Genomic DNA, 14,392 nt, shown 5'->3' with positions numbered 1-14,392 from the left:
ACCTCCTCCCTAAATGCAAAGCTAACCGTAACCCTAACCCTAACCCTAACCCTAACCCCAACCCTAACCCTAACCCCAAACCCAAAGCTAACCACAACTCCAATCCTAACCCTGACCCTAACACTAACCCTAACACCAAACCTAACCCTAACCCTAACAACAACCATAACCATAACCCTAACCCCAACCATAAACCTAACGCTAACCCTAAACCTAACCCTAACCCAGAACCTAACCCATATCCTGACCCTAACCCTAAACCTAACCCTAACCACAAGCCTAACCCTAACCCGAACCCTAACCGTAACCCTAACCCTGACCCTAACCCTAACACCAACCCCAACCCTAACCCTAAACCTAACCCCAACACTAAATGTAACCCTAACCCTAACCCCCACGCTAAATCAACACATAACTGTAACCCTAACCCTAAACTTAACCCTAACCATAACCATAACCTAACCCCAATAGTCATCCTAACCCTAACCGTAACGCCCTCCCTAACCCGAACCCAAACCAAAAACCTAACCCCAACCTTAACCGTAACCCAAACTCCATACCTAACCCTCACCCTAACCCTAAACCTAACCCCATCCCTAAATCCAACCTTAACCCTAACACTAACCCTAACCCCAACCCCAACCCCAATCCTAACACTAACCCTAGCCCTAACCCTAAAACTAAACCCAACCAACCCTGACCCTAACCCTAACCCTAACCCTGACACTAACCCCTATCCTAACCCTAACCCTAACTCCGACCCCAACCCTAACCCTAACTCCGACCCCAACCCTAACCCTAACCCTAAGCCTAACCCTAAACCTAATCTTAATTCTAACCTTAACCCAAACCCTAAAACTAACCCCAACCCTAACCTTGACCCTAACCCTACCCCTAAACCTAACCGTGACCCTAACCCTTATCCTGACCCTAACCTTGACCCTAACCGTAACCCTAAACCTAATCCCAACCCTAACCATAACCATAACCATAAGCCCAACCCTAACTCTAAACCTAACCCCAAGCCTAACGCTACCCCTAACCATAACCCTAACCCCAACCCTAACCCTAACCCTAACCCTTACCCTAAAACTAACCCCAACCATAAACCTGACCATAATCCTAAACCTAACACTAACCCTGACACTAACCCCAACCCTAACCCGGACCCTGTCCCTGACCCTGACTCTGACACTAACCCTAACCCTAAACAAAAACCTATAACTAACCCCAGCTTTAACCCTAACCCTAATCCCAACCGTAACCCTAAACCTAACACCAACCCTACTCCTAACCCTAACTCCAAACCTAACCCTAATACTACCCTAATCCCAACACTTAACTCTAACCCCAACCCTAACCATAACCCTAACCCTAACCCAACCCTAAACGTAACCCTAAACCTAACACAAACCCTCAACCCACACATATCTGTAACCCTAACCCTGACCCAAACCCTAACCCTATCCCTAACTGCAACCCAAACACTAACCCTAACCCCAAGCCTAACCCTAAACTTAACCCTAAAATTAACCCCAACCCAACCCTGAACCTAACCCTAACCCTAACCCTTACCCTAAACCCTACAGTAACGCTAACCCTAACCCCAAACCCAACCCTAACCCTAACTGTAACCCTAACCCTAAGCCTAACCGTAAGCCTAATCTTAATCTAACCATAACCCTTACCCTTAACTCTAACACTAACCCTAACCATAACCCTCCCTAAATCCAACTGTAAACGTAACCCTAACCCTAACCCTAACTCTAACCCTAAAACCAACCCTAACCCTAACCCTGACCCTCACCCTAACCCAGAACCTAACCCTTATCCACACTCTGACCCTGACCCTAACCCTAACCCTAACCCTAACCCTACCCTAATCCAAACACTTAACCCTAACCCCAACCCTAACCCTAACCCTAACCCCCTGCCTAACCCCAAACCTAACCATAACACTAACCCTAAACCTAAACCTAACCGGAGCCCCAAATTTAACCCAAACTCAAATCCTAATCCTGACCCGCCCCCAAACCTAACTCTAACCCCAACCATAACCCTTACCCCGACCCTAACCCTAACCCTGACCCGGACCCTTATCCTGAACCTGACCCTGACCCTAACCCTAACGGTAACCCCAAACCTAACGTTATCCCTAACCCTAACCCCAACCCTATGCCTAACCCTAACCCTAACCCCAAACCTAATCCTAACCCTACCCTAATCTCAACCCTCGATCCTAAACAGAACCCTAATCCTGACCGTAACCCCAACCCCAACCCTAACTCTAACCCTAACTCTAACCCTCTACCTAACTCCAACCGGAACTATAATCCTAACCCCAAACCTAACCCTAACCCTAACCCTAAACCTAACCCGAACACTAACCCTAACCCTAACCCTAAAACAAACCCCAACCCTAACCCAAACCCAAGCCCTAACCCTAACCCTAACTCTAACCCCCTCCCTAACTCCAATCCTAACCCTAAACCTAACCGTACACCTAACCTTAATTCTAACCATAACCCTAACCCGAACACAAACCATAACCCTAAAACTAACCCTAACATTAACACCAACCCTAACCCAAACACTAACCCCAAAGCTAACCCTAACCCTACCCTAATCCCAACCCTTAACCATAACCCTAAAGCTAATACTAACCCTAACCCTAAACTTAATCGTAACCCCCTCCCTAACCCCAACCCCGACCCTAATCCTAACCCCAACCCGAACCGAAACCGTAACCCTAACCCTAACCCTCTGCCTAACCCCAAACCTAACCATAATCCTAACCCCAACCCTAACCCTAACCGGAACCCCAAACCTAACACCAACTCCAATCCTAATCCTGACCCTACCCCAACCCTAACTCTAACCCCAACTATAACCCTTACCCTGACCCAAACCCTTATACTGACCCTGACCTTGACCCTAACCCTAACCCTAACCCCAACGCTAACCCTATCCCTAACCATAAACCCTACCCTAACCCTAACCCTAACCCCAACCCCAAACCTAATCCTAACCCTACCCTAATCCCAACCCTTAATCCTAAACATAACCCTAATCCTAACACTAACCCCAACCCCAACCCTAACCCTAACCCTAACTCTAACCTAATTCCAACCCCAACCATAATCCTAAACCCACACTAACCCTAATCCTAACCCTAAACCTGACCCCAACCCTAACCCTAACCCTAAACCTAACACTAACCCCAACCCTAACCCTAACCCCAACCCTAACCCTAACCCTACCTCTAACCCGCTCCCTAACTCCAATCCTAACCCTAAACCTAACTGTAAACCTAACCTTAATTCTAACCCTAACCCTACCCGAACCCTAAACATAACGCTAACACTAACCTTAACACCAACCCTAACCGTAACCCCAAAACTAACCCTAACCCTACCCTAATCCCAACCCTTAACCCTAACCCCAAACCTAATCCTAAACCTAACCCTAAACCTAATCGTAACCCCCTCAATAAACCCAACCCCAACCCTAACCCTAACCCCAATCCTAACCCTAACCGCAACCCCAAACCTAAACCTAACCCTAACCCTAACCCCAACACTAACCCTAACCCTAACCCTAAACCTAACCTTAACTCTAATCAAACCCTAACCCTAACCCTAACTCAAATCCTAAACCCAACCCTAACAATAACACAACCCCAACCCAAAGTCTAAACCTAACCCTAACCCTAACTCCAACCCTAACCCTTACCCTAACCCCAACACTAAACATAACCCTAACCCCAGCCCTAACCCTAAACCGACCCTAACCCTAACCCTGAGACTGACCCTGACCCTGACCCTGACACTAACCTTAACCCCAAACCTAACGCTAACCCTAACGCCAAGTCTAAACTTCACCCTAACTCCAACCCTAACCCTAACCCTAACCCTAACCCCAACCCTAAGCGTAACGCCTACGCCAACACTAAGCCCCACCTCAACCCTAAACCTGACACGAACCCCAAACCTAACCCTAAACGAACCCTAAAAACTAGCCCTAACCGTAACCCTAACCCGGACCCTAACCCTAACTATGAAACTGACCCTCACCCTAAACCTAACCCTCACCATAACCCTAACCCTCACCCTAACCCTAACCCTAACACTTAACCCTGACCATAACCCTAACCCTACCAATAACCCTAAACCTAACCCTAACACCAAGTCCAACCCTAACCCTGAAACTAACCCTAACCCAATTCCAACCCTAACCCTAAACCAACCCCAACCCTAACCCTAACCTCAACCCTAACACTAACCCTAACCCTAACCCTAACCCTAACCCTAACCCTAACCCAACCCTAACCCTAACCCCAACCCTAACCCTAATCTTAAACCCCAACCGTAACTCTAACAATAACCCTAACCCCCTCCCTAACTCCAAACCTAACGCTAACCCTAAAACCTACCTTACCCCTAACCCCAAACCCAACCCTAACCCCAATTCCAACCCTGACCCTGACCCTAACCCCAACCCTAAACCTAATGCCAACCCGAACCCTAAAGAAGACATTAACCCTAACCCTGACAATGACCATGATCATGACCCTGACCCTAACCCAAACCGTAACACTAACCACAACCCCAACTCTAACCCTAACCCTAACCCTAAACCTCGCTAACCCCAACCCTAACACTAACCCTAACACTAACCCCAAACTTAACCCTAACCTCTACCCCAACCTAAACCCCAACCCCAATCCTAACTCGAACCCTAACCCGAACCTTAATCCTAAGCCCAACCTCATCCCTAACCCTAACCCTAACCCTCACCCTAACGCTGACCCTGACCGTGACCCTGACCCTAAACCTAACACTGACCCTGACCATAACCCTAACCCTAACACCAAACCTAACCCTAACCCTAACGCCAACCCTAACCCTAACCCTAACCCTGACCTTAACACTGACCCTGACGCTAACCCTAACACTGACCCTAACCCTCACCCTAACCCTCACCCTCACACTAACCCTAATCCTCACCCTAACCCTCACCCTCACCCTAACCCTAACCCTAACCCTTAACTCTAACCCTAACCCTAACCCTACCCTAACCCCTAACCCTGATCTTGACCCTAACCCTAACCTTCACCGTCACCCTAACCCTAACCCTAACCTTCACCCTCACCCTAACCCTAACACCAACACTAACTCAATCCCTAACCCTAACCCTAACCCCAACCATAACACTAACAATAAGCTTAACCCTAACCCTAAACCCAACACTAGGCCTAACCCTAACCTTCTCACTAACTTCAAACCTAACCCTAATCTTAACACTAACCCTAAGACTAACCCTAAACCTAAGGTCAATTCTAACCCTAACACTTACCCTTAACCCTAACCCAAACCCTAAACCTAACCCCAAACCCAACCACAAACCTAAACCTAACCATAACCTTAACCCTAAAACTAAACCCAACCCTAACCCTGACCCTAACCATAACGCTAACCCTAACCCTAAAACTAACCCCAACCCAAACCTGACCCTAACCTTAACCCTAACCCTGACCCGAACCAAACCCTAACTCTGACCCTAAACCCTACAATAACCCTAACCCTAACCCGAAACCCAACACTAACCCTAACCGTAACCCTAACAATAAGCCTAACCCTAAACCTAATCTTAATCTAAGCCTAATCCTTACACTTAACCCTAACCCAAACCCTAACCCTTACCCAACCCAAACCACAACCCTAACCCGAACCCTAACCCTAGCCCTAAAACTAACTCTAACCCTGACCCTAACCCTAACCCTAACCCTAACCCTAACCCTGACCGTAACCCTTATCCTGACCCTGACCTTGACCCTAACCCGAAAGCTAACCCTAATCCCAAACCTAACCATACGCTAACCCTAACTCCAACCTTAACTCTAACACTAACCCCAAGCCTAACCCTAACCCTAACCCCTACCCTAACCCTAACCCCAAACCTAAACCTAACCCTAACCCCAACACTAACTATAACCCTAACCTTAACCCCCTCCCTAAATCCAACGCTAAGCGTAATCCTAACCCTAACCCTAACCCCAACCCTAACCCTAACACTAAACCCAAAGCTAATCTCAACTCGAATCCTAACCCTGACCCTAACACTAACCCTAACACCAAACCTAACCCTAACCCTAACAACAACCATTACCATAACCCTAACCCCAACCATAACCCTAACACTAACCCTAAACCTAACCCTAACCCAGAACCTAACCCTTATCCTGACCCTAACCCTAACCCCAAGCCTAACCCTAACCCCAACCCTAACCTTAACCCTGACCCTAAACCTAACACCAACTCTAACCCTAACCCTAACCGCAACCCTAAACGTGAACCTAACCCTAACCCCCACCCTAAACCAACACCTAACTGTAAACCTAACCCTAAACTTAACCCTAACCCTAACCATAACCTAATCCCAATCGTCATCCTAACCCTAAATGTAACCCCCTCCCAAACCCCAACCCTAAACAAAAACCTAACCCCAACCTTAACTGTAACCCCAACTCCATACCTAACCATCACCCTAACCCTAACCCTAACCCCAACCCTAAATCCAACCTTAACCCTAACAATAATCCTAACACTAACCCTAACCCCAACCCCAACCCCAACCCTAACTCTAACCCTAGCCATAACTCTAAAACTAAACCCAACCCAACACTGACCCTAACCCTAAACCTAACCACGACCCTAAAACCTATCCTAACCCTAACCCTAACTCCGACCCCAACAATAACCCTAACCCTAACCCTAAGCCTAACCCTAAACCTAATCTTAATTCTAACCCTAAACCTCACCCTAAAACTAACCCCAACCCTAACCTTGACCCTAAACCTAACCCTAACCCTAACCCTGATCCTAACCCTTATCCTGACGCGGACCTTGACCCTAACAGTAACCCTAACCCTAATCCCAACCCTAACCATAACCATAACCCTAACCCCAACCCTAACTCTAAACCTAACCACAAGCCTAACGCTAACCCTAACCATAACCCTAACCCCAACCCTAACCCTAACCCTAACCCTTACCCTAAAACTAACAACAACCCTAAACCTGACCCTAATCCTAACCCTAACACTAACCCTGACCCTAACCACGACCCTAACCCGGACCCTGTCCCTGACCCTGACTCTGACCCTAACCCTAACCCTAAACATAAACCTATAACTAACCCCAGCTTTAACCCTAAGCCTAATCCCAACCCTAACCCTAAACCTAACACCAACCCTACTCCTAACCCTAACCCCAAACCTAACCTTAATACTACCCTAATGCCAACCCTTAACTCTAACGCCAACCCTAACAATAACCCTAACCCTAATCCAACCCTAAACGTAACCCTAACCGTAACACAAACCCTCAACGCACACATAACTGTAACCCTAACCCTGACCCTAACCCTAACCCTAACCGCAACCCCAACACTAACCCTAACCCCAAGCCTAACCCTAAACTTAACGCTAAAACTAACCCCAACACAACCCTGAACCTAACCCTAACCGTAACCCTGACCATAAACCCTACCGTAACCCTAACCCTAACCCCAAACCCAACCCTAACCCTAACTACAACCCTAACCCTAAGCCTAACCGTAAACCTAATCTTAATCTAACCCTAACCCTTACCCTTAACCCTAACCCTAACGCTAACCCTAACCCTCCCTAAATCCAACGGTAAACGTAACCCTAACCCTAACTTTAACCCTAACCCTAACCTAACCCTAACCCCAACCCGATCTCTAACCCTAACCTTAACCTCCTCCCTAAATGCAAAGCTAACCGTAACCCTAACCCTAACCCTAACCCTAACCCCAACCCTAACCCTAACCCCAAACCCAAAGCTAACCACAACTCCAATCCTAACCCTGACCCTAACACTAACCCTAACACCAAACCTAACCCTAACCCTAACAACAACCATAACCATAACCCTAACCCCAACCATAAACCTAACGCTAACCCTAAACCTAACCCTAACCCAGAACCTAACCCATATCCTGACCCTAACCCTAAACCTAACCCTAACCACAAGCCTAACCCTAACCCGAACCCTAACCGTAACCCTAACCCTGACCCTAACCCTAACACCAACCCCAACCCTAACCCTAAACCTAACCCCAACACTAAATGTAACCCTAACCCTAACCCCCACGCTAAATCAACACATAACTGTAACCCTAACCCTAAACTTAACCCTAACCATAACCATAACCTAACCCCAATAGTCATCCTAACCCTAACCGTAACGCCCTCCCTAACCCGAACCCAAACCAAAAACCTAACCCCAACCTTAACCGTAACCCAAACTCCATACCTAACCCTCACCCTAACCCTAAACCTAACCCCATCCCTAAATCCAACCTTAACCCTAACACTAACCCTAACCCCAACCCCAACCCCAATCCTAACACTAACCCTAGCCCTAACCCTAAAACTAAACCCAACCAACCCTGACCCTAACCCTAACCCTAACCCTGACACTAACCCCTATCCTAACCCTAACCCTAACTCCGACCCCAACCCTAACCCTAACTCCGACCCCAACCCTAACCCTAACCCTAAGCCTAACCCTAAACCTAATCTTAATTCTAACCTTAACCCAAACCCTAAAACTAACCCCAACCCTAACCTTGACCCTAACCCTACCCCTAAACCTAACCGTGACCCTAACCCTTATCCTGACCCTAACCTTGACCCTAACCGTAACCCTAAACCTAATCCCAACCCTAACCATAACCATAACCATAAGCCCAACCCTAACTCTAAACCTAACCCCAAGCCTAACGCTACCCCTAACCATAACCCTAACCCCAACCCTAACCCTAACCCTAACCCTTACCCTAAAACTAACCCCAACCATAAACCTGACCATAATCCTAAACCTAACACTAACCCTGACACTAACCCCAACCCTAACCCGGACCCTGTCCCTGACCCTGACTCTGACACTAACCCTAACCCTAAACAAAAACCTATAACTAACCCCAGCTTTAACCCTAACCCTAATCCCAACCGTAACCCTAAACCTAACACCAACCCTACTCCTAACCCTAACTCCAAACCTAACCCTAATACTACCCTAATCCCAACACTTAACTCTAACCCCAACCCTAACCATAACCCTAACCCTAACCCAACCCTAAACGTAACCCTAAACCTAACACAAACCCTCAACCCACACATATCTGTAACCCTAACCCTGACCCAAACCCTAACCCTATCCCTAACTGCAACCCAAACACTAACCCTAACCCCAAGCCTAACCCTAAACTTAACCCTAAAATTAACCCCAACCCAACCCTGAACCTAACCCTAACCCTAACCCTTACCCTAAACCCTACAGTAACGCTAACCCTAACCCCAAACCCAACCCTAACCCTAACTGTAACCCTAACCCTAAGCCTAACCGTAAGCCTAATCTTAATCTAACCATAACCCTTACCCTTAACTCTAACACTAACCCTAACCATAACCCTCCCTAAATCCAACTGTAAACGTAACCCTAACCCTAACCCTAACTCTAACCCTAAAACCAACCCTAACCCTAACCCTGACCCTCACCCTAACCCAGAACCTAACCCTTATCCACACTCTGACCCTGACCCTAACCCTAACCCTAACCCTAACCCTACCCTAATCCAAACACTTAACCCTAACCCCAACCCTAACCCTAACCCTAACCCCCTGCCTAACCCCAAACCTAACCATAACACTAACCCTAAACCTAAACCTAACCGGAGCCCCAAATTTAACCCAAACTCAAATCCTAATCCTGACCCGCCCCCAAACCTAACTCTAACCCCAACCATAACCCTTACCCCGACCCTAACCCTAACCCTGACCCGGACCCTTATCCTGAACCTGACCCTGACCCTAACCCTAACGGTAACCCCAAACCTAACGTTATCCCTAACCCTAACCCCAACCCTATGCCTAACCCTAACCCTAACCCCAAACCTAATCCTAACCCTACCCTAATCTCAACCCTCGATCCTAAACAGAACCCTAATCCTGACCGTAACCCCAACCCCAACCCTAACTCTAACCCTAACTCTAACCCTCTACCTAACTCCAACCGGAACTATAATCCTAACCCCAAACCTAACCCTAACCCTAACCCTAAACCTAACCCGAACACTAACCCTAACCCTAACCCTAAAACAAACCCCAACCCTAACCCAAACCCAAGCCCTAACCCTAACCCTAACTCTAACCCCCTCCCTAACTCCAATCCTAACCCTAAACCTAACCGTACACCTAACCTTAATTCTAACCATAACCCTAACCCGAACACAAACCATAACCCTAAAACTAACCCTAACATTAACACCAACCCTAACCCAAACACTAACCCCAAAGCTAACCCTAACCCTACCCTAATCCCAACCCTTAACCATAACCCTAAAGCTAATACTAACCCTAACCCTAAACTTAATCGTAACCCCCTCCCTAACCCCAACCCCGACCCTAATCCTAACCCCAACCCGAACCGAAACCGTAACCCTAACCCTAACCCTCTGCCTAACCCCAAACCTAACCATAATCCTAACCCCAACCCTAACCCTAACCGGAACCCCAAACCTAACACCAACTCCAATCCTAATCCTGACCCTACCCCAACCCTAACTCTAACCCCAACTATAACCCTTACCCTGACCCAAACCCTTATACTGACCCTGACCTTGACCCTAACCCTAACCCTAACCCCAACGCTAACCCTATCCCTAACCATAAACCCTACCCTAACCCTAACCCTAACCCCAACCCCAAACCTAATCCTAACCCTACCCTAATCCCAACCCTTAATCCTAAACATAACCCTAATCCTAACACTAACCCCAACCCCAACCCTAACCCTAACCCTAACTCTAACCTAATTCCAACCCCAACCATAATCCTAAACCCACACTAACCCTAATCCTAACCCTAAACCTGACCCCAACCCTAACCCTAACCCTAAACCTAACACTAACCCCAACCCTAACCCTAACCCCAACCCTAACCCTAACCCTACCTCTAACCCGCTCCCTAACTCCAATCCTAACCCTAAACCTAACTGTAAACCTAACCTTAATTCTAACCCTAACCCTACCCGAACCCTAAACATAACGCTAACACTAACCTTAACACCAACCCTAACCGTAACCCCAAAACTAACCCTAACCCTACCCTAATCCCAACCCTTAACCCTAACCCCAAACCTAATCCTAAACCTAACCCTAAACCTAATCGTAACCCCCTCAATAAACCCAACCCCAACCCTAACCCTAACCCCAATCCTAACCCTAACCGCAACCCCAAACCTAAACCTAACCCTAACCCTAACCCCAACACTAACCCTAACCGTAACCCTAAACCTAACCTTAACTCTAATCAAACCCTAACCCTAACCCTAACTCAAATCCTAAACCCAACCCTAACAATAACACAACCCCAACCCAAAGTCTAAACCTAACCCTAACCCTAACTCCAACCCTAACCCTTACCCTAACCCCAACACTAAACATAACCCTAACCCCAGCCCTAACCCTAAACCGACCCTAACCCTAACCCTGAGACTGACCCTGACCCTGACCCTGACACTAACCTTAACCCCAAACCTAACGCTAACCCTAACGCCAAGTCTAAACTTCACCCTAACTCCAACCCTAACCCTAACCCTAACCCTAACCCCAACCCTAAGCGTAACGCCTACGCCAACACTAAGCCCCACCTCAACCCTAAACCTGACACGAACCCCAAACCTAACCCTAAACGAACCCTAAAAACTAGCCCTAACCGTAACCCTAACCCGGACCCTAACCCTAACTATGAAACTGACCCTCACCCTAAACCTAACCCTCACCATAACCCTAACCCTCACCCTAACCCTAACCCTAACACTTAACCCTGACCATAACCCTAACCCTACCAATAACCCTAAACCTAACCCTAACACCAAGTCCAACCCTAACCCTGAAACTAACCCTAACCCAATTCCAACCCTAACCCTAAACCAACCCCAACCCTAACCCTAACCTCAACCCTAACACTAACCCTAACCCTAACCCTAACCCTAACCCTAACCCTAACCCAACCCTAACCCTAACCCCAACCCTAACCCTAATCTTAAACCCCAACCGTAACTCTAACAATAACCCTAACCCCCTCCCTAACTCCAAACCTAACGCTAACCCTAAAACCTACCTTACCCCTAACCCCAAACCCAACCCTAACCCCAATTCCAACCCTGACCCTGACCCTAACCCCAACCCTAAACCTAATGCCAACCCGAACGCTAAAGAAGACATTAACCCTAACCCTGACAATGACCATGATCATGACCCTGACCCTAACCCAAACCGTAACACTAACCACAACCCCAACCCTAACCCTAACCCTAACCCTAAACCTCGCTAACCCCAACCCTAACACTAACCCTAACACTAACCCCAAACTTAACCCTAACCTCTACCCCAACCTAAACCCCAACCCCAATCCTAACTCGAACCCTAACCCGAACCTTAATCCTAAGCCCAACCTCATCCCTAACCCTAACCCTAACCCTCACCCTAACGCTGACCCTGACCGTGACCCTGACCCTAAACCTAACACTGACCCTGACCATAACCCTAACCCTAACACCAACCCTAACCCTAACCCTAACGCCAACCCTAACCCTAACCCTAACCCTGACCTTAACACTGACCCTGACGCTAACCCTAACACTGACCCTAACCCTCACCCTAACCCTCACCCTCACACTAACCCTAATCCTCACCCTAACCCTCACCCTCACCCTAACCCTAACCCTAACCCTTAACTCTAACCCTAACCCTAACCCTACCCTAACCCCTAACCCTGATCTTGACCCTAACCCTAACCTTCACCGTCACCCTAACCCTAACCCTAACCTTCACCCTCACCCTAAACCTAACCCTAACCCTAACCCTAACCCTAACCCTCACCCTCACCCTAACCCTAACCCTAACTCTCACCCTAACCCTAACCCTAACCCTGCCTGTCTACCGTGGGTGTGTGGACACAGCCAGGTCCACACAGCGCCCTGTCTGCCCGTCTACCATGAGTGTGTGGACACAGCCAGTTCCACACAGTGCCCTGCATGTCTGTCTCCCATGGGTGTGTGAACACAGCGAGTTCCACCCAGCGTCCTGCCAGCCCGTCTCCTGTGTGTGAGTGGACACAACCAGTTACACACTGTACCCGTCATGCCCGTCTCCGTGGGTGTGTCGAATCTGCCAGTTCCACACAACGCCCTGCCTGCCTGTCTCTCGTGGGTGTGTGGACACAACCAGTTCCACAACACGCTCTGCACGCCCGTCTCCTGTGGGTGCGTGGACACAGCCGATTCCAAACAACCCCCTGCCTGCCCGTGTCTCGTGGGTGTGGGGACACTGCGAGTTCCACATCGTGTCCTGCTCGCGCATCTCCGTTGGGTGCGTGGACACGGCCAGATCCACACAGAGCATTGTGAACCCGTCTCCCGTGGGTGTGTGGACACAGTCATATCCACCCAGCACCCTGTCTTCCCATCTCTCATGGCTGCGTGGACACAGCCATCTCCACACAGCACCCTGCCTGCTTGTCTCCTGTGGGTGTGTGGACACAGTATTTCCACACAGAGTCATGGTTGCCCGTCTCCTTAGTGTGTGGACACAGCCCATTCCACACAGCGCCCAGCCTGCCCATCTCCCATGGGTGTGTGGACACAGCCCATTCCACATAGCGCCCTGCCTGCCCATCTCCCATGGGTGTGTGGACACAGCCCATTCCACATAGCGCCCAGCCTGCCCATCTCCCATGGGTGTGTGGACACAGCCAGTTCAAACTAGCACCCTGCCCGTCTCCCGTGGGTTGTGGACACAGCCAGTTCCACACAGCGTACCGCCTGCCCAGCTCCCTTGGGTCTGTGTACATAGCCAGTTCCACACAGCGCCCTGCTTGCCCAACTCGCGTGGGTATGTGGACAAAGCCTGTTCCACACAGCGTCCAGCTTGCCAAACCCATGGGTGTGTGGACACAAACCGTTCCACACTCGCCCTGCCTGCCCGTGTCCCGTGGATGTGTGGGCCATTTCCAAAAAGCGTCCTGCGTGCCCGTTTCCCTAGGGTGTGTGGAAACAGCCAGTTCCACACAGCGCCCTGCGTGCCTGTATCCCATGGGGGAGTGGGCACAGCCAGTTCCACACAGCGCCCTGCCTGCCCGTCTCCCGTGGGTGTGTTCAACACAGCCAGTTCCACACAGCGCCCTGTCTGCCCGTCTCCCATCGGTGTGTGGACACGGCCAGTTCAACACAGCGCCCTGCCTGCCCATCTGCCGTGGGTGAGTGGACACAGCCAGTTCCACAGAGCCAGGTCCACACAGCTC

The sequence above is a fragment of the Microcebus murinus genome, chromosome 3 (genome assembly GCF_040939455.1).
Source record: "Microcebus murinus isolate Inina chromosome 3, M.murinus_Inina_mat1.0, whole genome shotgun sequence".
NCBI lineage: Eukaryota > Metazoa > Chordata > Mammalia > Primates > Cheirogaleidae > Microcebus > Microcebus murinus.
Note: the sequence above shows the minus strand (reverse complement) of the source record.